Source organism: Copadichromis virginalis, linkage group LG7 (assembly GCF_057382275.1).
Source record: "Copadichromis virginalis isolate Kocher_CV1m ecotype Utaka linkage group LG7, C_Virginalis_male_GT1.1, whole genome shotgun sequence".
NCBI lineage: Eukaryota > Metazoa > Chordata > Actinopteri > Cichliformes > Cichlidae > Copadichromis > Copadichromis virginalis.
Genome location: NC_140624.1, coordinates 30,060,505 through 30,083,938, shown reverse-complemented (window position 1 = coordinate 30,083,938; position 23,434 = coordinate 30,060,505).

Sequence of the window (23,434 nt, the reverse complement as noted above, 5' to 3'; positions counted from 1 at the left end):
AGAAAAAACACAGGTAGATGTTATTTTATATATGATGCTTTGGATGTTGTTCAGTATATCTATGCAAAACAAGAGGAATTTCAATACACAGCAGTATATTCACAGTTGAAACCAGATATTTACATACACTTTATGGAGAAAACATCAATTTAGAGCAAACTTTTGTTTTAGATAAATGTTGAAATATCTTTTGAATTAGTTAAATGTCAGAATAAAAAGAGGGAGCTGTCTATTTTAATCACTTTCATCAAATTTAGGAGTACATATACACTAAGTTTATTGTTAATTAATAAGAAACTCCAGACGATTCCATTCTGAGCTGAAGAAGCTTCTGATAGGTTCGTAGAGTCCATGTGAGTAACTTGGTGGCACACCTGTGGATGCATATAAGGAAAAACACAGAGCCTGTTTCTGTGACATGGGAAAATCAAGAGATATCAACCAAAACACCAGGAAAAGAATTGTGGAGCTCCATAAGTGTGGCTCAATTATGAATACAATTTGGTGCCATTTACGATTAAGAAATACAGACAATTTCTCTCTTTACTCTTAAAGTTAACAAATATGTTTTTTATATTTATCAATCTAAAAAAATAAACATTTAGTCTGATTTGATGTTACAATTAAAAAAGTGTTTGTGTTTTTATCTGAAGAGTAAATATCTGGTTTCAACTGTATATTTGATGATTGTCAGCACAAAGAGGGAGAGAGAGGGAGAGAGATGGAACAAGAGCAGGTGAGACACATGTTAGTCAAATGGTTGTTTGCCAAAACTCATCAGAACATGTATCTCGTACCTAGTGTTTCTTTTTAGATACCATTTGTTACTTTTCAAATTCTATATTTATTAAGTTTTGCAGGCTTGTTTGCACAACAAGGCTACATAATTATATAAACTTTTCTCAATCTAAATATTGTACTTTGGTAGAATTAAAAAATAAGTGTAGTGCAGGTCTATGATGATTTTTAGTGCTACTATCATCTAGTTCTGATTCTGGTTCTGTCTTGGTTACTGTTGTAGTCCTGTTTTAATTCCGGATCAGTTCTGGGTCTGGTTGAATTGGGGTTTAGTCCCTGTGTCTTGATACAGGCCCGACTTTGTTCTGCCTTGCTGCTTAATTAAAAAAACTAGTTTAAGGTGTCCTGCATATGTATATAGAATAGCATCTGGCTGCAGTTTAAAGACTTTTTTTGTCTCGGTCTTGGTCTCGTCTCAACTTGGTCTTGGTCTTGGTCTTGTCTTGGTCTTGATACCCTCTGGTCTTGGTCTTGTCTTGGTCTCGGATTAGGCGGTCTTGACTACAGGTCTAGGGTCACATTCACACCATAAACAAGCCGCTCTGGAGTTCATTTGGAACCGTACCAAGATCAACTTCTCCGAAAAGTCTCAGTGTGGTTGTTTTGGTATCACTCACGTGATTACTGTGTTCACATCCACACAAATGCAGCGCACCAAGGGGGAAATCAAACCAGAGTGCGATCTAAATGGACTAAACACTGAAAGTGTGAAAACACGCTGTGATGCCTCATTATGGTTTTGTTATTGACTGTGATCTTTGATGGTTACTGCTTCCAGAAAAACTCTGATTTGAATGTAAAATCCTCCAGACTGGACCTTTACAGGCTGTAAAGTTGCATATTTGAGTCTGTGGGGACTGACTCACTGCTGGAATTAGACTGCTTCAGAAAAGTCCACCATGGGGATAACGTAACGTAGACTATACCTAACTATAGGTATACCTAACTATACCTATCATTTAGAAATTCTGTGGTCTTAATTTTCATGTATGGAGGTCTTAAAAAGTCGCTGGTTCATGTTGTAAATGGAACCCCGTGACGTCAGAACCTCAGGATGGGTGGTTTGCCTCGCCCCCAGTGTAGCTGCTGTTTACTGGCCAAATGTGAAAGCGCTTGAGTAAACTCCATTTAATGTGGCCCGCTGTAACTGAAATACATAAATATGTCAAGTGAAGGAGCCTTAATAGACCTGCTTAGGCTGGTAATTGCAGCAGTATTGTTTCCCTCTGATTAGGACAAAAGCACTCCCAGAGGACCCCGCCACCCCCTCAGCTGCTTCATCTGCATTAGCCGCCTCTTCCCCTGCTTTAATCTGCTCCCTCCTCAGGTATTTAGAATAAATCAATGAGAATACATGATTGTTTAATGATTTTTGGAGGAGCTCTCTTCGACCACAGCTGCATGATTTAGAATGACCAATCCCACTTTTTACCATTGATCCGCGGCTGGGGGAGCCGAGCATCCTTGATGAAGGATCGCAGTATTTAGAGCGCGCTCAGTGGAGCTTCAAGGTTACAGAGCACCCAAGCAGGTGAGAGGGAGGGGGCTGAGCAAAGGGGACCCAGCTTAGGAAAACTAAAGGTGGATAATCAGGAAATCATATGATACAAAAGGCTAATGATCAAGTTTTACCACCGATTATTTCCTTTCAACTGATAATATTTAGTATCCTCAACTTTTAGTGGCACATTTAAAATAAATAAATAAATAAATTTCACCTTTGTATTTAAAAAGTTATGGACATCATTCTAATATTAACACTTGTGCAGCAGGCTAGAAGTCCCCAGCTACCTCCCTCCTAACCATCCCCATAGTTACTCTGGTCGCCCGGCCATGACCTGTAAGGGCATTTTCACACCTATAGTTCATTTACTCTGTTAAATCAGTTTTCCTGTGGTTTGATTTGTTTCCACACAGAGAAACATCCAAATGAACAACAAATGAGCTTCATTCCTGCTGATCCCTCCCACCACAGGAACAAGCTAACCCAGAACCCAGAGGTTCTTAGACCTAGCTGAAGACTTTGGCTTTCACTTCACCATCTCCACTTCTTTATAACTGCAGCGCTGCTGGTTCGAATGGTTTCCAGGCCACATGCACCGACCCAGTCCTTGCCTTTCACTCTGAACCTTAAACAAGCGTCCTGTTGGTCACCCTCATGCCCCTCCTGGTACCTACCGTGTGTCTGGTTAAACCCATTTCCCGGTCTGTTGTTTAATTGTGAGTCTGTTGGGGGGCCTCTCGCTTTTCCAAACGTCTCTGCAGACCAATGATCCATCAGCTGATCCGTGCCTTCAGCCTATAACGTGGTGTTTATCTGTTACCGAGCCAGTAAAGGTGAAATCGTTATTCCCGCAGGTTGATTTCCTGAGGCTTAGGATGGAGGAGGAGGAGGGAGTGATCACTGTTGCCTGGCTTGTTGATGGACACCTTAATTACAGTGGAAGCTGATTAATTATAGGGCTGCCAGTTGCCACTTTGCAGTGACCTACTTCCTGCCACTGCCCCCTCAGCTGGTTAAAAAATGAGAGTGTGGCGGGAATGTCAGCGCTCAGTAACTCTGGTTTGAACCTGGATCATCTGAGGCGGGCTCATTAGCACGTTTACTGGAGGTCAGCATCAATCCAAGGACATATGAAAGTAATTAATTAAAATCAATTAGTTCAACCCCACTTACACGTGTGTTTAAGACATCTTTGAGTTCATTCCAAATTGCTTCCCTGTTTTGTCCGGGGTGGGTTGGTTTGTAATGGAAATCACATATTTCCAGTACCGTTAAAAAAGCAGTGTTACTGATCAAATCTCACATCTGCAGACACAAAGTCCTCCTTCTGCTTTAACGTGCTTCCACGTGTGGAGAAACATGTTTGTGTCCTTCACTTTAGCATTTATTGTGTTTTAATGTTTTAGCTGCTAATAATCATGAACATGAACCGATGGACTAGAGTCTGAAGTTTGCTGTCAGATTTTAAATAAGCGCGTTCTTATTCACATTGACTGGTCAGTGTGAGATGTGGCATAAATGAGCTGAGCAGCATTGGAAATGATAAACTTCAGTCACAGTGATTTATACCTGAGTCAGTGTTAGACCTCCTCCTCTTCCTGTGACTGTAGTGATTCACTTTTAATATGAAAGGACTCGTCTTTCCAACATGCTGATGTCATGACATCAAATCTTCTGAACATGAATATTTTATTTATATGTACTGTGGATATATATGTGTATGTTGTGCATATGTCCATAAGGGTTTAATAACTATCAGCTTTGACCTTCTAAGTTATTTATTTCTCATTCATTCATTTTTGGCTGTCTTTTAAATTCGGGAGGTCTTCGGTCTCTTCGTCAGACGTGATTTTTGGAGTTAATTATAAACCTTCCGGGTGTTGTTCGTATCCGTTTCTCTGATTTCCTTTTGGGATTAAAACACCGGAAACGTTTAACCCCCGCAGTGTGATCGCTCTCCTTTGTCTGTTCTGTTTGTGCTGCTCGGCTTTAACCTTCAGCTCCTCTGGAGTCACTTCCTCGCTCTTTTCTTTCCAAATATCCCCACCCTCTTTTTTTTAGAAGTGGACCGGGTTCATCTGTTTACCCACAAAGCCTTTGGGTCAATGATGTCAGCCTGCCGGAGGCTGAATGAAAGGCCACGGTGTGTTTTAGCTGCTTCATCATCATCCTCTCCCTCACTCGGCTGTTATTTTAAGCACGCAATGGTGACATTTACATATTTTAGCTGCTGAACTTGTCAGACATGATAATTTTGCCCAAAGCTGACAGCCACAGAGCGCGCAGGTCTTATCAGGAAGGAGAATGTTCTTATCCTCGTTAGAGTTATTGGACTTTAATCAAAATTACCCCATAATTGGTGTCTGTGATTAGATTAGCTGTAATAAAATCAAGCCGTCCCCTCCCCTTTAAAAGGATTAGCGCGGGTTAAAAAACAGTGTTCATTCTGAGCAGCAGCACAGGAGCGAATGCAAATGCAATCTAATAGAGGAGAAAAAGCATCAGATGGAGGGAAAAAAATTGACTTGTTGGGAATGCAAATTGGCCCGGCCCCGTTTTATGCTAATAAAAGAAGAGCAAAACATTTCAATGTATTCTTGTCTTGTTACAGTCGAGCTAAAAGCTTCTAAATCCCTACCATTTACCAAATTAAACTAATTTCAAGTGCTTCCAAAAGGCACATCTGTAGGCTGACGTTTGTCCCCCGGCCTTTGAGAAGTGGGCTCCGCCAGAGCATTCAACATCCCATTGATCCCTGAATAGCCATGCCTGTCAGGCAGCCATATCAACCATTATCATTCTAATTTTACTGCCTTTCTTGGTCCCTAATCTCATTTGCAATGATGCCGGAGCATTTCGCGAGGCCACTGCACTTTCTTCAGAATTTCAACAAGGGCATTAAACCCCCCCAATTTACATTAATGAAGTGCACATTTAATTAAGGCGGGCACAGCGGAACTGTGGAGGGACACATGCCGGGACGCCAGGTGGACGAGACGGATGGATACGAGGCAAGAAGGGAACTCCGGGAAGGACGGACAAAATATCAAACTAATTATCCTTCATAATGCTGGAAAGACAAACATGCAGGCGGTGGTCTTCATACTCTCAGAAACCCCCACCCTGTCCAACAAAGCCCCCCACCCAACTACAGGAATCTTACAAAAAGAAAATCTATATTAGACAGATTCTTCCAAGTACTGCATGATGCAGAGTAAAAGTAGTATAAATAAAAATATAATGAAAGCATTAAGTGTGGCAGGCCCAGAGTGAACGCACCACTGTTAGAGTTGTTTGCAGTGGCATCCTGTCAGCTAAAATCTGCGTCTTAATTTTACTGAGCAAAGCCTCCACCTGCATTATGGCCTCCACCTCGGAGCCGGGCTCTCGGGCCCCAGATTGGATGCTTCTCATGATTCTGCCTTCAGCTCCAAAACCGTAGAGCAGCTGACCACCGTGTCTTTGGCTCTGTGACTTCCTTTAAAACTCACCCGTTCAGACCTGCGTGTGGGCGGGGTTTGTGCGTGTTCACTTGGCCTTTTCCTTTGGCTGGTGACTGTCTCTCTATAAAGATAAACTTTACTTACATTGCTTCTTCTTTTGACTTTATTCCTGTCGTTTGAATGAATAAATGTTTTTCTGTGTAGCACAACAGACTGCCTCTGACGGAGTTTCAGGAACAGGAAGTTCACCCTTCTGATAACGTGACCACAGATTTGAGTTTAAGGGGCTCAGGTAAGAAGATCTCTGGCTGTATTTTTCTCTCTGTGGTTGGACTCAGAGGCGTGATCTGAGGTCAGCCAGCGGTGGCTGAACGAGACTTCCTGCTCATTGTGGGCCGTCGCTGTGGCTGAATGTGTGGAAGCAGAGAGGAATTAGAAAACATGGCGCCTTTACCAGGGTGGCCTGCCAACCCGGGTGGTGTTGGTGGGGGTGGGGTGGGTTACACTCTTTCTCCCCTGCTTTGTACAGACTGAAGGAGGGGGTGTTAGTCTCAGTATGGGTGTCCTCAGAATAAGTGGTGGTCTCTGGGGTGGAACAGCAGAGGGAGGGGGGGCAGACAATGATCCTGCTCCTCCGGCGTGAAAAGCCAAAGTTATAAATTCATCTATTTGCTCTCTGCTGACCTCAGCTCTGAGGCGGCTGAGCGCCAGGAGCCTGGACTCGCCCACAATACATCAGCCTGTCACAATATTGAGGAAAACGTGAAGGGGAAAGAAAGACGAGCAGATGCTTTATTGTCTTTGTAATTTCCACATAATTAGCCGGGAAGAAAAGTCCCCGCTCCGGTTTAATCACGCTGAATGAACTTGAAGATTGCTGCCATTCTGCTCAACGCCACCAGCCCCCCCCCCCCCCCCCCCCCCCCCAAAAAAAAACTGCTGCAGAGTTTAACTGTGTGTGACTGTGGACTGTGAAATTGGTTAACACACACACATACACACATGGCGGCTGTGGCCGACCCCATGCTGACTGTTGATGTAGTTGAACAGATTAAGCGAATCAATCTGTTAACACCTCCGAACATTAAGTTGGGCAGGCTGATTTAATGGGGCCACTCAGGCTGAGAGCAGCGCACCGTCATTAGTTAAGACTCGGCACGCGGCCCCATCAAAGCCACATTAGGCTGTTGATGATGTTTAATTTGCTTTTGATAAGCCACCTGAAAGTTGTCCTCCACTGATGAGCCTAATAGTTACTAATTACAAAGATATTACTAATGAATTAAAAAGACATTTACCTCCACCAGTAAAAGTTCTAATTAAGGAAATGAAGAGCGTCCTCGCTGACTGACTGCACTTTAAAAGTTGCTGCAACGAGCGCAGCAATCACTACAACTGTATGTGTGCGTTCATCAGCTGATTTGTAGAGCTTTAACTTTACATGAACAGGTGTTGCCACACCCACAGGCTGCTGTTATTGGCTGAGTTTACATTTCACATTTACTTCCAGACTTCAGAGTGTAACTGAGAGGGTGTAAAGAGTTAGTTATTGCACATGTGTCGGTAAGAGTTTACCTTTCAGAGTACCAGATACTAGGAAGAGAATATTTAAATGAAGCATACAGATGTGATTTACATGCTGAACACGGTGCCAGAAATGTGTTTCGGCGTTGTAACTTCAGACCAAGTTTAGCACATACTCCCACATATTTCTGGTCTTCAGCGTTACTGCAATGAGCAGAACTTAACATGGAGCATCAGAGTGATGGAAGAATAGTTTCCCAAAACATGATCCAGAAAAACCATGGATGTACTACAGCCAGCAAAATGATTTTTACAGTGATGGGAGCAGGATTCAGTGCTTCCTGTTTTTTAATGAACATTTTGTTGGTTTGGTTGAACACAGAGCTGTGCAACATCACAAATGGACTTTCATCTTTTCATCTTTTGTTTTCTTTTTTTCTTTTTCTCTAAGATGTAACACAGAACATAGTAAAGCGTCTGTTCGTGAGTCTTTCAGGTGTGCAGAGGTGGCTCTGATTTTGATTGTTTTATTTGACTTTAATAAATACCTGCAGCCTCACAAAACAATATGTGCATTTACACCTGTTTGTAATTCAGCAGACCTTCCTGAACTCCACTTGTGAGCTGCCCAAACGTCCAAGAGTCCAAACAGTCTGTCTGATAGGACAATTTAGTCCTGTTATCAGAACGTATTGATCCTCTCGTTGATCTGAACTGCCGTGCTTCAGTGTTCTGTTATTAATGTTAGTAAATGATTTGCTTCTTCATCAGGCAACAAACTTTTAGTTAATGGGGATCCAGGAATTTTAGGCAGGATTCTTTAACAATGGGTTAAATTTAGTGTCTTTTACTGCTATTGAGTAACAACTACTCTGTAATCATGTGGAAGGAAACACAGCAACGAGACTGCATCCCCCCACCAAGCTAAAAATTCCTGGGATTCATGTGAATATGTGAAACTAAATATACAGTTTGCCTGAAATGATTAAAATTAGTCAGTTTCATTATGACCTTTGGTCATCTATAATTATTCAGTGATGACGGACACATTAAATGTGTCAGCACATGGCTCTGTCAGTGTTCACTGGTCTCAGTAAACCTGCTCCTGTCCAGGATTATCCACCCTGTATTAGAAAAAAACCAAGGGCCAGCAGCCGGAACATGTGTGTTACCAACCTTTTAAATGAGCAGTTATTTAGTGAGGAAAACGATCTGCAGCTCAGATTTAAAGTTTTACCTGCAGGAGCACCAAGTGTAGAGGATCAGTAGGAAGCTGAGCAGCAGACGGAGAGCAAAGATGAAACAAAACTCAGAGCTGACTCAGGAGAGCGGGCAGTGGCTGATCTCTAAAACTCTTCAGTGAGTGACATTTGTGTATTTTCTGTGTGCTTTGCTGCTGATCCGTCCTTGTGGCCTGAGTGTCTTTGAGTGCTCCGACTCTCCACTCGAACAGCAGAAGAAGAGTGGCCACTCATCCGCCTCATCATCTCATCCCACCGCCGCAGCTGCCACAAAGGATATGGCAGGAAACGTTGGCCGAAAAGCTCAAATCTGAAGATGAATTAAAGTGAAAGCAGCTGGACAAGGCCGGTGCTTCATACACGCGCAGTGTAGCTGAAACGCTCCCCCCTCCTCGGCAAGCAGAGAATGAATGGCCCACTTTATTACAACGTGCTGTGTGCAGTCAGACAGCAGCTCCGGGCCTCTTTGCCACCGTCAGCCTTTATTCATGGGCTGCAGGGGGGCTTGTAAAACTGCTCTGCCCGGCAGGGTGAAGGCTGGTGGCGCTGGTGGGGGAGCTGCATAACAAAAATCAGCCTCGAATTAAAGTCCAGCTAAAGACTGGGTGGGCTTTTTGTCCCCCGCCCACTCTGATGGCTGATTCCCACCATGGTTTCGGGTCTGACCTCAACCGACCGCCGCTCTTCAGCTGACAGCTTCATGGGCGATGACGCTCACTCATCACTTAAATCCTCCTTCATAAAAGAGGCCATATTTCCCTCAGTCGGCTGCGTTAAGTGGCGGTATCTGTCTAGTATACTGACCACGACAGACTGTCAGCCTCACGCTCACTGAGGGCTTAACATAGAGGTGAATATGCCGTGAAATCAGCCACAAAGAGGCTGGCTGCAGGGAGCAGATCACCCACAGGGGGACAAGATGCCTGTCCTGCCTTCCAGAGTAAAGATCTAATCAGGAGGTTAACCTGCCCCATCCTCAGATGGACACGAAGTCCACAGAAGGTCAAAGGGCAGATTTATTAAACATGTAAAATAAAAGAAACAAAACAGAAAAAATAACTGAAAAATACTGAGAATAGTACAACAAACAGGAGTTTCAACAAGGAGGAGGAGGAGATTAGGAACCTGGAGACCTGGTGCCAGAAGAATAACCTCCTCCTAAACATCAGCAAGACTAAGGAGCTGATCGTGGACTTCACTACAAAGCAGGCGAGGAATTACAAACCCCTCATCATCAGTGGCACGCCAGTGGAGAGAGTGGACAGTTTCCGATACCTGGGTGTCCACATCACTCAGGACCTGTCATGGTCCTGTCACATCAACACCCTGGTTAAGAAAGCCCGTCAGCGTCTCTTCTTCCTCAGAAGACTTAGAGACTTCCATCTGCCACTGAAGGCGCTCAAGAACTTCTACTCCTGCACCATCGAGAGCGTCCTGACGTCAAACATCTGCACCTGGTTTGGGAACAGCACCAAGCAGGATAGACGAGATCTGCAAAGGGTGGTGCGCTCGGCAGAACGCATCATTCAATCAGAGCTCCCTGACCTGCTGTCCATCTACACCAAGCGGTGCAAGTCCAAAGCTAGGAAGATTATGATGGACCTCTCCCATCCCAACAATGGACTCTTCTCACTGTTGAGGTCTGGGAAGCGCTTCCGCTCCCTTAAGGCCAAAACAGAGAGAATGAGGAGGAGCTTCTTCCCCCAGGCTATTCGGGGCCTGAACCAGGTGTAGACTGGACTCTCCCAAACACGTCACTATAAGACTGAACTCTCACACACGTCACCACACGCACCACCACACATTTCCTATAATCCTATAATTCCTATAATTTATAATCCTTATCTTTATAATCTCTTCTGCTATTTGCACATTCTTTACTGTAAATTCCTAAGTTAATTTGTAAATTTTTGTAGTAAATTGTAAATATTGTAGAACTTTTCTTCTGTCATTTAATGGTCGGGCATTGTACAGCTACAAGCATTTCACCCCCATGTCATACTGTGTATGGTTGTGTGTGTGTGACAAATAAAATTTGAATTTGAATTTGAGACTGGGGTTCATGTCCATGTGGGACCTGTATTTTTAGACTTTATGTTGATATTATTATTTATTTATTTTAGGGACCAGAACTACTTTATTAGGCTTCGATACACCAATCTGACATTCGGTTTCTATCTGGCATCACGTACCTGAGCCATAAAAGCTAGCTCAAGTATCTGAGTTACAGCCTGGAGGAAGCTCACAGCGACAGCAGTCTGCAGGTTTTCTTTGTAATTTTGCAGAAACATCCATGTTTCATGTTTGGTGCGGACTGGTCAGCATGAGTGTACGTGACGCTTCAGCGATGGTGTTTCTTTCCCTTTTCTCTCTTCGTGTTCTGTGTGCGTAAACGTTTATGGCTCTTACACAAACTTAATGTCTGATTGATATTATTTCTCTCCTCCTGTCCGTCCTGTCTGCTCCTCCCTGTGTGTGAGATGGTGCACTCAAAGCGAGACTAACAGCAGGGCAAGGACTAATGTGAGCATGATTAACAACTGTCAGTGAAAATAAATTAAGTAAATATTTCATTCTGGTATTTTTATTGGATTTATTTTTGGTCCCTGGATTGGATTCATTTCAACCTCACTGCGAGAAGGATCTGAATCCATCTGCTTCCTCTCTGCGTGGGTCCTCTCTGGGTTCTCCTCCTCCCACAGTCCAGAGACGTGCACTGGGCAGGTTAACGGTGATTCTGGATTAACGTGAGTGTCATGTTAGTCCTGCAGTAGAACAGTGGGCTCTCTCCAACATAGCCCTGAGTTATAATGAGTTAAATATGTTGACAGATAGAATAAAAGTGTGGGTGCATCAATACTGCAGTTGGTGAAATGTGGGTTGGCATTTGCTAATAAGCGGCTAAATTAGCACAGCTTAGTGGGGACGTGTTTCGGACACTGATTTAATTTTTAAAAAGCTTTAAATCATGAATTTTTTCTTGCTGAAGAAAACATGTAGGTACCATAAAGTTTTCAGATTTATTTTATGTTATGAAACCAGTTCATCTTCTAAGGTTAAAAATGTATTTTAAAAATATTTAATCGTTACTTGAATGTAATTTTTTTTGCTCCACTGAGGATCTCAGGGGTTATCTTTTGCTCTTAAAGCTGATTCCATGCTGAATCAAATGAATTATTGATAGGAGATTATGACACGCTGCTGTGGCCGGAGTCTGAGGGTGTGGGTTTTGCAGTGAAGAGCGAGGAAGGCGAGTCTGGAGTGACAGCTGGGTGCTGGGAGGTCTGAGTGGACAGGAATAAAGAGCAGGATGAGACGTGTCGGGCAGTAAAAGGACGACTGGAGTGTTTGGGGGGGGGGGTTGTGTCTGTGTGTGAGGGGGTGGGATAGTGGACTGTGTAAAGCCAATGAATAAATCAGTGGTTAGTAACAGTATTTGAATAAGAGGAGGAGGAGGAGCCCTGCAGCTGCATTACTGAACAGACAATGGCCACTCAACAGATGGGAGAGTTTAGTTAAAGAAAGTCGGCGCTTTAGTTAAGAACCACGCCGCCCATGAACCCCGTCAGGCCAGCTCTGACAGGTGGTCTGATCTCCGCGACACCGCAGCCTCTCACCGCCTTTCTTCCACGGAGCACGCCCAGACCTCCCGGGTGTGTCTGAGTCAAACGCCTTGATGTCCAGCAGCTTTCAAAACACCTGATGTTGGTCTAATCCGGCTGATGTGAGGAGGAGGAAGTCCCATCTGTTGCTTCATGAAGCTCTCAGCATGTGTGACAGCAGAGCCGCTCTCAGAGAGGTCACATGATACACCGCAGCCTGAGCCTCATCCACCTCCACCAATCATCTCTGAGCTTCTCAGCTCAGGTGATCATGTTAACTAGTCAAATGCACAACTGACAGAAAGATGACTGGCAGAGATGCAAACATCTGATTGAGATAAATCCTTCATTCTGTGGACTGAGCTGAACTCAAATGCAAATCAACCAGATTACTGGAAAAATTTGCATTTCCTGCAAAAATGCTGTGTGAATGCCTTGTAGTGGAACCTGCTGAAAACAGCACTATGTGCTGAAAGGAGGTGAATTAACTGAATATTCTGCAGAAAAGAGGTAAAGAAGCAGAATTTTTTGCTGAAAAGAGGTGAAAAGCCAAAAATTCTGCTGAAAAGGGGTAAAGAAGCTGAAATTTGTACTAAAAGGGGTTACAAAGTTGAACAGTGTGCTTAAAGGAAATGTTGCCATGAGCTAGATTCAAACCCAGTCCCCCTGGTCTTAAGGTGGATATTCATCTCACTGAGCCAAAATGGTTCTCAGGTAACTAAAAAGAGGTGGAAAAACTGAAAATTCCACTGAAAACAGGTAAAGAAGCTGAAAATTCTGCTGAAAAGAGGTCAATCAGCAGAATTTCTGCAGAAAAGAGGGAAAGAAGCAGAAGGCTGCGCTGAAAAGAGATGAATCAGCAGAACTTCTGCTGAAAAGAGGTTTCTGCTTAAAACGGCTAAAAAGGGTGGGATTTGTGCTGAAAAGGGGTGCAAAAGCTAAAAATTCTGCTGAAAAGAGGTAAAGCAGCTGAAATTTGTGTTGAAAAGAGTTAAAAAAGTTTAACTGTTAACTGAAAAAAATGTTGCCATAGGCGGGATTTAAACCCGGGCTTCCCGGTCTGAGAACGGCTGCTCACCTCACTGAGCTAAAACACAGCTCAGGCTGGCAAGCACAAATAAGTGACCACATTGATAATGTGTTCCATTCATTTAAATGGGCAGAAAAATTGCATAAAAAATTCAACATCTTAAAAGTATAGAAGTTATGAGCACCAAAAGGCATAGCCGGAAAGAGCATAATTTTTTAAAATTTGAACAGTGAAAATAGCACAAAAACTGAGGAAGTAGTTTAAGTAATTGCCTGTGAGGCATTCACACAATCACTAGTTTCCTGCTTTTTAGTTTCTACCTTAATAACATTAATAAGTTACCTTCACTTTAAAACTCACTGCTTTAAAACATGTTATGAGATGCTAGTTGAGCTGTTTTTTATTCTGAGTTCACACAAACTTATAACTGAAGTAAAAAGCTCTTACTTAATTAAAACATGTATAATAATAAACACGTCACTGTAATCTGGATTCCCTCACAGAGCTCAAAGACTTCAGTCTGCTCACATTCCTGAGTCCCACACAGTAACAGGAACATCAGCAGCCCGAATATGACCTCTGAGCTCGTTGCCGCTGACTCGACTCTGTTAATGTTTCACATCAGAGCTTTACTTCGGTTTGATTCCTGCGGGCTCTGATGTGCTCTCCAGTGGAAAGGTTTAATATTAAGTCTAGCCACATGACTGAGGCTAGACTGATGACTCGAGGTCAGAGGCAGGCAGCAAGCTCCAAAACTCCTATATAAAGATAAAGACGCTGCTTCTATTTACAGTCTATTCAATTTATATACACTAACAGGACATTTTATTAGGTACACCTTGTTCCTTCTGGGTTGCGCTCCTTTTGTGAAGCACTGCTGGAAACATTCCTCAGAAATCAGTGATGTCACAACATCATCTGACATCATCATAAGCTGCTGCAGGTGTGTCAGGTGCATCCTAAAGGTGACCTAGTGGACTGAGACTGTGACTGTGGAGTGAACTCAGTCTCTGTGATGGTGAAGATGGTGCACTGAGGTCATAAGTGCCTAGTCAGCAACAACACTCAGGCAGGCTGTGGAGTTTAAACGATGCTCAGTGGCCTGAAATGCTGACACAGGCAGGATAGATCTGTGCTTTTGTGTTAATCCAAACTCTGATCCTGCCATCTGTGTGGTTTTCTGCTGCTGTAGCCTGTTCAGAGATGGTCTTCTGTAGACCTTGGATGTAATGACTACCTTCTTATCAGCTTGCAGCAGTCTGTCTTTTCTCCTCTGACCTCCAACCTCAGCAGGACGTTTCCTCCTACAGAGCTGCTGCTGGCTGGATGTTTACTCTGTGAGCTCAAAAGATGGTTGGTGGTAAAATCGCAGCAGATCAGGAACCATGCAATGCTCAGCCACACAGAGCTTCTGCCATGTGATTGGCTGATTACATATTTGCAGTTAAACAGGTGTACCTAATAAAGTGGCTGAGAGTGTAAGCAGATTGCAAAGAGCGAGTCTTGGTTGGGTTTGTGTAAATGTGCCATGATTTAAACGCTGCCACCTTTAAGAAAAGACTCGTGTGAGCCAATAATAAAGAAATTCTGAGAACGATCAAAGAATCTGGAACAAACTGGATTTATTAAACATGTTCGGCATGTTGGTACTTCACTTCAATAAATGGCGGGAACATTAGAGAGAAAACACTTCTGGAAAATGTGAAATATCCAGCAAACAGACTGAATCTTTATGAATGTTTGCGGGACTTCATCTTAGATAAGTGAAATAATTTGTAGCGAAAGCAGTGACGCTTCACTTTGATGGATCTGCCTCTGCTCGCTCTGTCTGCACTCCAACTTCCAATTTGTAATTTCCCAATCATAACGGATGGCTCGAGAAAGACGTGAGCTACAATATGTTCATCCTTCTTGGTGGCACACTCACCTGAGGGAGATGTATCGACTGGCTCTGACAGCCGGTCGCTCCGAGGTAATTTAAGGCATGTGGATGTGCGTGTGAACACCTCGGGCGGCGTGCGTCGGCTGACAGCGCGCTGCGTTACGACGCTCCATGTGACTGATGCCATTTTATATTCTCATTTCTCTGTTTAGCTCAGAAAAGGCGCCCGATCGACCCTCATAGAAGAGATGGATAGAAATTGAATTCTGTGTGTGTGTATAAACTCGTAATTGAATATCATATTTATTTTCCTATTCATAAAGGCTGCTAGCATTAGCCGTGCATTATTTGATTTTATTAGCTTTGCGTGGGATGAGTTATCCTCCGGAGCCCCTCCTGCTGCCAGATCTGCATTTAGGGACACTGAGGACATTAGAGTTAATCAACCCCCCCCCACACACACACACACACACACACACACACACACACACACACACACACAGAGGACGGGGGCCTCCTGCCTGTGAAGGTTGAAGCTGAAGTTGTGGGGAGGACAAATGCTCTCCTTGCTCCTCGCTCTTTGGGAATGAATGATTTTTAAGCGAATTAGTGAGGGGGGATCCTGATTTGGAGCTTTGTGGAATCTCATTAAAAGCAGCTTTGTTAGGCACAGCCCCCCAATAATGACATGCAGGGAGGCCCGGCGCAGCCATAGGTCTGCTCATAATGGGCCTGATTCATGCATCTTTGATTGCCGTGTGGAATTGGATTAAAGGATCATCTCGGCTCTTAAAGACGTGTGTTTGTTGTGGACAGTTGCACAGTTGCCTCCTGCTTTGCATACATCAGCTCAGTGGACAAGGAGAGGTGAAAGTCAATTAAACATTGATGCTTCTTTAGCACCGAAACTCCAGCTCAAAGAGAGGAGATCACATCGGCCTGTTCAGACCCAACACTGAGAGAGAATCACTTTCATTACTGTCATTGATGGTTTCATCCAGCAGCAGACGTCAGAGGAAAGATCAGAGACACTCTTTGATTAAATTAGAACATTTTTGTCTTAAAATAGAGGCATTTTTCACACAGAAACCTCCATGAATTTCCCTTAAAGTAGTAAATAGATATACTATATAGAGAAAACCTGGATTATTTGAGGGATTAGAAAGTCATAAAGGTAAAAAAAAAATCTCATATTAAATGGTCTGTATTTGTATAGCAAAGTGCTTCACACCACCAGTCATCCACCCATTCACACACACAGGTGATGGCAAGCTACATTGTAGCCACAGCTGCCCTGGGGCGCACTGACAGAGGGGTGGCTACCAGACACTGGCGCCACCGGGCCCTCTGACCACCACCAGTAGGCAACGGGTGAAGTGTCTTGCCCAAGGACACAACGACCAAGACTGTCCAAGCCGGGGCTCGAACCGGCAACCTTCCGATTACAAGGCGAACTCCCAACTCTTGAGCCACGATCGCCCCTTTTTTTTCAGCATGTACATTCATGTTAAAAAAAAGCTGAGTATCTTTTTAAATTATAGTCATAAATTCACAAGCAGGAACCTGAAATCATAAATCTTTCAGAAAAAAAAACTCAATTTATCAAAGAATTTTAAATGTGTCTTTAAAAAATATAATTATTCTCCCACCACTGGAGCACTCATCTAAGACCGGACAGTCTTAGAGATTTTAAAAATCAAAATATTCTGCTTACAATTACAAGTACAATTATCATAAAAATGAATATTGTCTTCTTAAATACATTTACATAAAGATATGTAGAAAAATATAATAATTCAGGGATTATAACATCAGAAAAATTTAATGGAAAAAAAATTCTCATATTAAATACTTTAATAACAGTTACAGGTGTAAATCTCATAATTTAGAAGGAAAAACTCAAATATTGAAATAACAAATTCTGAATTATCTGGAATAAATGTGTTTCCTTAAAAAAAATCAGAGGGGAAATGCAGTATATTTTTTGAAAATTCTGTTCAGAGGAACTGCAGGCTGGTAGGAACCATTTTGAAGTAAAAGCAGAGTTTAGATTTCGTAGAGAAAGAAAGAGAATGACATACTGGGTGTTAGGTGTGGCTGTGTGCAGACAGGAATAGGACCCAAGGTGCAGACTCCGGAGACAGTCGTGAACTCAAAATGGCTTTAATGTGATACTCAAAATATATCATAACTGAAAAAACTCAAAATAACCTTAAACTGGAGGAATGACAGAACACACAGCAAGGTAAACGGTAGATCGCGACACGGACACAGAGAAACACAGGGCTTAAATACACAGAGGGAGCAATCAGGGAATGAATAACAGGAGGGAAACACAGCTGGGGCAAATCAGAACTGACGAGACCAAAGGAAGCATAAACTGAACACACTGAGATAAGACAGAGACCTTCAAAGTAAAACAGGAAACACATAACAGACTCACATGCAGGCACTACAGAGGGAACAGAGACGTGGGACCAGGGCAGACACAAACACTGACTGAACACGGGGATATAGGAACTAAGGATACACAGAGACGCGAACTAGACAAGGGGATACAGGTGATAGGGGAGACAGAGCAACTAAAGAAACACAGACAGAAAACCAAAACACTAAAACTCTAACCAAACCCCACCCAGAGGACCTTAACTAAGAAAAACCTGTAAAGCAAAGCTAGAATATAATGAAATAACAAAATCAAATAACCAAAAACACAAAACACTGGGTCACCGACCCAGGAACCCTAACACTGGGACTGTTGCTTGATTCTGCTGGAGGCTTCTTCCTCTTAAAAGGGAGTTTTTGCTTCCCACTGTCACCAAAGCTCTTGCTCATAGGGGGTCGTCTGATTGCAGGGTTTTCTCAGTTGTATTATTATAGGGTTTTTACCTTAAAGTATAAAACACCTTGAGGCGACTGTTGTTGTGATTTTGTGTTATATAAATAAAACTGAATTGAACAGCAATATGTCACTGCATGTAGCTACATCCATCTTTTACAGTCTGGTGTTCTGAGTTTAAACGTGTGACTGTTAACCCTTTAAAGCCGGTCGAAGCGGGCACGCTCCGTTTTGCGTAACTGTTTTTAAATCCCGGTAGCTCTGCAACCACGTAAGCTAGCACAATAATTTTTTTTTCATATGAAACCGGAGGAGTTGTACTTACATCTTATGCCATCAGCTTGTCCTAGTTCACAGTTTCCTTCCACATATAGGTTTGCAAAAACTACATAAAAAGCACTTGCAGCAACAAAAACATAATATTCCAGAAACACGCTTTGCCGATCCGATCAGCTGTTTGTAACACTTCCTACGTCCATCAGCACGAACTATCGCATGTCCGCCATGACCTGCCCGAAACCGGAAGTGACGTCATTTTGCAGAAATGTAGTTTTTTACCATCAGGGCCTCATGAGCCTATACTGGTGTTTTTAAAAGTTATGTTTGACTTTATGACTTTCTGTGTCGTTTCTGGGATGCTTAGGACTCATATTGCACTGCTGGAAATAGTTTATTTTGATGCATATGCTGTTTTTTTGCAAATTTGCACTATAATATTTATTTTCTTTTTCCTGCAGTATATAAAAATTGATGTATTTCAAAAATAAAACTATGAAGACACTTAAAATAAATTTCCTGTGGTGGAAACTATTTTGTGCAAATTTTTTGTATTTACAGTTTTGAGGGATAAGCCTCTTAAATTTCTCTAACTAGAAATATATGTTAAAAAAACAAAAATGGTTTTCAATTATTTTTTTTTGTAGTTTATTGCACTTTTTTGCAATTTATGTAATTATTATGCACTTAATGCATACATATTATTAAAATTTGGGCTATAACAGTTGTATTGATGTATATCAACTTGAAATGCTCCCAAAAAATGGCACTACAGCATGTAAAAATATAACATAAGCTCTGGCGGACTTGGTTCTATGGTAGGTCTTAAAGGGTTAAAGAGGTTTTTGCCACACAGACATGATTATTATTATTATATACAGATTATTATTGCACCATGATAAGAAATATTCAAAGTCATTCTGCTACTCTGTGCCCACAAATCCTGCCTAATTCAGTGGGAACACTTTTTCATGCCGATTGCTGCACAGAGGTGACTGTTTTATTTATTCAGCCACTTTTCAGGGAAAGTTTTGGGATATTTTTCCTCAAGGTGAAACCCGCTCTTGCAGGTTCCTCCAAGTCCTTCACGGTGACCACGCTCAGAAACTTTATGAAACCCAAGGAAACAAATGAGAAGTGTATGAATGTGATATCCAGCCTCAGCCTGTCACATGACCGCTCCTGTAGTGCTCACATTAACCCCTGAGGCTCCTACTCAGATTCCCGTTGAATTCATAATCACAGCTCCTGTGCAGTGCACGCGCCCAAGCTCACGCCCCGCTTGCACCTCGCCCCTCCATCCTTGCCGCGCATCCGTGGACCATTCATCACCGGCCGCTCGCTGACAGTGACGGATGGGTCAACGCGCCGCTGGCACTCTCCCAGCCAGAGACTCATACGGCGGCGGCAGCAGACTGACAGCTGGAGCAACATGTCAAGTGGTTGAGAGAGGGCGGCCATTAATATCCTCCGTCACATGACCGTGGCAGCGTGGGGCCTTGGTGGGGGGGAAGGGTTGGGGCCACAGAGGGAGATGTCACGGGGACAGTCATGGACGCCAGATCTTTAATCAAGAGCTGATGGGTAATGAATATATCGCTCACAAACTGGATGGCGTGTGGCGGAAGGCGGCGAGCGGTCTGATGACCCACCTGTGGCTCGCTGTGACCCCAGGGACGGATCCTCTTGAAGACCTGAGCACATGTAGTGTGTTGCTCAGTCAGTGAGAGAGATCGTAATCATCTGAGGAGGACCGCTCAATGAGGCACAAGGGGGCGGAGCCTGAAGGTGGTGGAAATCATGACGTGACGTTCATTGGTCTATAAATCTGCTCAGAGTTCATCACTGTGGTGTTTTTGGTGCTTGTTGGTTGATGATGTCACTTCTGCAGCTCTACCTGAGGTCACATGGTCCTTCTGCAGCTCACACTGGAGAAGCTCTTTCTTCCTGTTTTTCAGCACAAACAGAGCACGTGCGTCATTCCTGATGTCACCGACCTTCAGAGCGTCAGTCATTACTGAGCAGTGAGATTTTATGAATCATGTGCTTTAAGTTCCTGTTTCAGACAGTCTTCAGGTGTTTCTTAAACTTTCACCACAAAACAACAGCAAAAGAAAAGAGATGCTAAGGCTGGCGTAGCACCTGTGACATCAGCTGTTGGTTGTGTAGTGTGAAGCAGATTTTTTGTTGCCACCAGAGATGACCATATTTAAACTGGAGGGAGGGAGCACTTAGTCATCAGTTTGCATCCATACAGACACAGATACATGGTAATTAGTGCTCAGTAACACTAATTTCTCTTGCACGCTCTGTTAGGACATTAACCTCACAGCAGCCATAGTATTGGTCACATGATGTCATTAAAAATGGCTCCAACAGCACAAACACGGTCAGAGGTCCAGTTCAGGTGAAGCTAGCAGCTTCAGCCACCGATGTCACCATCCATCTGTCAGTAAAAGAGGCCACATTCATAATGCAAACTTTTTAAGCCTTACAATTTAAACAGATGAGTTATAAAAACATTCTCTGTCTGTACAGGTGTTATTAGGGAGGAAACATTTTGGACTTTGACAAAGAAGAATATAATTTCAGAAAAGTAGAGGATCGATGAAAGAGCCCTGTGGAACACCTCGACCTGTAAGAAAACACTCTGCGATGCCCTGCTCTGGTTTTTGTGGCTCACATTGATCTTTGATGGTTACTGCTTCAAGAAAGACTCTTTTGACATCATGTCAAATGTCCAGATGTTTCAGGTGTGATAAAGGTTTTACTTATACCACTTATCCCACCTTTATATCCAGTTTAGTTTTTACATTGAGTTTGTGTATCAGGCTGTTAACGTGTTTATTTCTGCTTTAAAGTTTTAACACTGTGGTCTGTGGGGAGTGGCTCACTGCTGCCTCTGCTGGACATTAGAGGAACTGCAGGTTCTGATGCTGACCCTGTGACCCCATCAGTCATCACCATCTGTCTTGTTTGAGCCTGGATGTTTGAATTTGGAGCGGTTACCATAGATTTTTTTGCTCTGTTGAATCCTGTGGGCCGTTACAGTGAATATGAGGCGCCTGTCAGCATGCACATGTGGTCACCTCACAGTTCACCTGTTGGCAGCTTCCTGAGCTGCACATTCTCCCTCATGGATCACATGTCAGCTCTTCTCCCCACCCTCCACCTCCATCTCCTTTACTCACACAAATACAAAAGCCCCTGTGCAAATGTAATTGTATCACTAATTATGCATTTAATTCAGTTATAAGGAGCTAACAGCTCCCTGAGTGGCAGCGCTCGCCGCTAAAAGGCAATTCATCCCTGAGATTGAGAAATCTAATTAAGAGGAAATGCTTAGCAGAGAAATCCTTTCTGAGGATAATCCTGTTTGCTGGCATTAACATCCCAGCTGTGGCTGCTGTTTGCCTATTACACAGCCCGTGTGTGTGTGTCTCTGTGTGTTACACACTTCCCGTGACCTCCTCAGATCACAGACTGTGTATCTGTATTTCCACCCAGAGGCCAGATTTTTCAGGGTTATGATGGTGGGGTACGTCACTATGGTAACCTGAGAAGATTGCAGATGGATTTGTATTTCTCTGATTTTTGAGATGAACATCCGAGTGCTGGAGCCGTAAAGGTGAGTTCAGGTGTTTATGTGTGCCTGGCTCAAAGTCCGGCTTCCCGTCCCTGCAGTTTTTATTTTTATCAAATAAACTGAGCTCAGTGTAACATCAAAGCTCAGATCCAACCCACACACCTCAAAGATCTGCAGGTCACATGATGAAGAAAAGCATTGAATCCTGAAATCTGATAGGCTGAAAGCAGCAAACAGAAAGTTTCTCCTCTGTACACGCAGGATGCCGCTCACATCAAATCTTTCTTCAGAACTGGTGGTCGTTCTGCTCTGGGCCTCCAACCCCAAAAGAGCCAAAGAGCAAATCCTCAAGCATGAGATTTAGCAGTTTTAAAAAAAGTGAATTAAATCTTTACTAAACTGGAACGACTTCTTTAAGTTCACCTTTCGTGGTTTTGGTGTACTCCTCCTTTGAAACCATTCCACCTTCGACTCATCGTCCTGCACGGCCTCCTTCAGACGGAGATCTTCACGTTCCCGTCACGTGATGCAGGAAGCCGTCTAGCGTCTGACTGTCCTCCTCAGAAAATGACCAAAACGACGACTCAATCATCAAAACAGTCGGCGATTAATTTTCTGTGACTAATGGCGGCGGCTGTAATTGATACGTGCGTTCTCCTCGTGCTCCTCCTGCAGCTGAGTTTCAGGGACCTCCTGCTCCACGCTCTCCATCTCTGTCAGGAGGAGCATGCCGAGGAGCCTTCCCTTCTTTTAATTTACTACGTGAATGATTACATAGCTCATTGGCTGGCTATTGTCTGGCTGATGGATTTAATTAAGTTGGGATTAATCACGGCAGGTGATATTTAATGTTTGGGATGAGGGAGCAGGGGAGTGGCCGCCGACGGAGGACTCGCACCCCGTTCTTAGATTAATGCACCTTCCTGACAGAGGTTGAAAAATAAATTTCACCCGCTTTGCCTCCTGGCCTCTCTTCATTTTTTCCACATCACGGGCCAATGCTCACCCCGCCCCCTCTGATGCAGCCGCATGCTCGAGATGAATTATTTTACAGTTGGAAGACGTCCTCCTCTGGTCCTCACTTCTGCATTCGACTAATGGAAATGTCCTCGAAGCAGTGAAAAGGCTCCAGTCTAGGCCCAGATTACAGAGGGAGGAGGGCTGAATCCTCCCTCATCTGTGACAGATCCGGACCTTCAGCAGCAGAAACCCTCCACGAATCGACAGTGGAGCACAGCTCCTGTGTCCTGAAAGCTGTGAGGCTGGAGGTAGCGCTCAGAGCACCTGTGGCTGAAGCTCCAAGCGCTGCTCGAGCTTTAATTCAAACAGTGTGACTTGAAGGAACACAGAGGCCGAGAGGTGGATTCATATTAATTAACACAGAGAAAAAAGTAGGAAGAAATGTTGTCGGCAAACGAGAGGCTCTGATTGGTCAGGAGTTGCTGAAACAAAGCAGCAGATAACAGATGTATTCATTCGCTCATTATATTTATGTCTTTACACTTACTTTAATTATCATCTCTTAAATTCTCACTGCTGCTAATATTTTTGTTCTTAATCTTTTATTTCCGCTTGGTATTTTTTTCTTATTTGTATATAATGTGAACTGGAATCATAATTTCCCTGAGGGGACTTCCCCAAAGGATTAATAAGGTTCTATTCTATTCTACTCTAGTCTATTCTTCTTCTTTCTTTAAATATTTAAAATA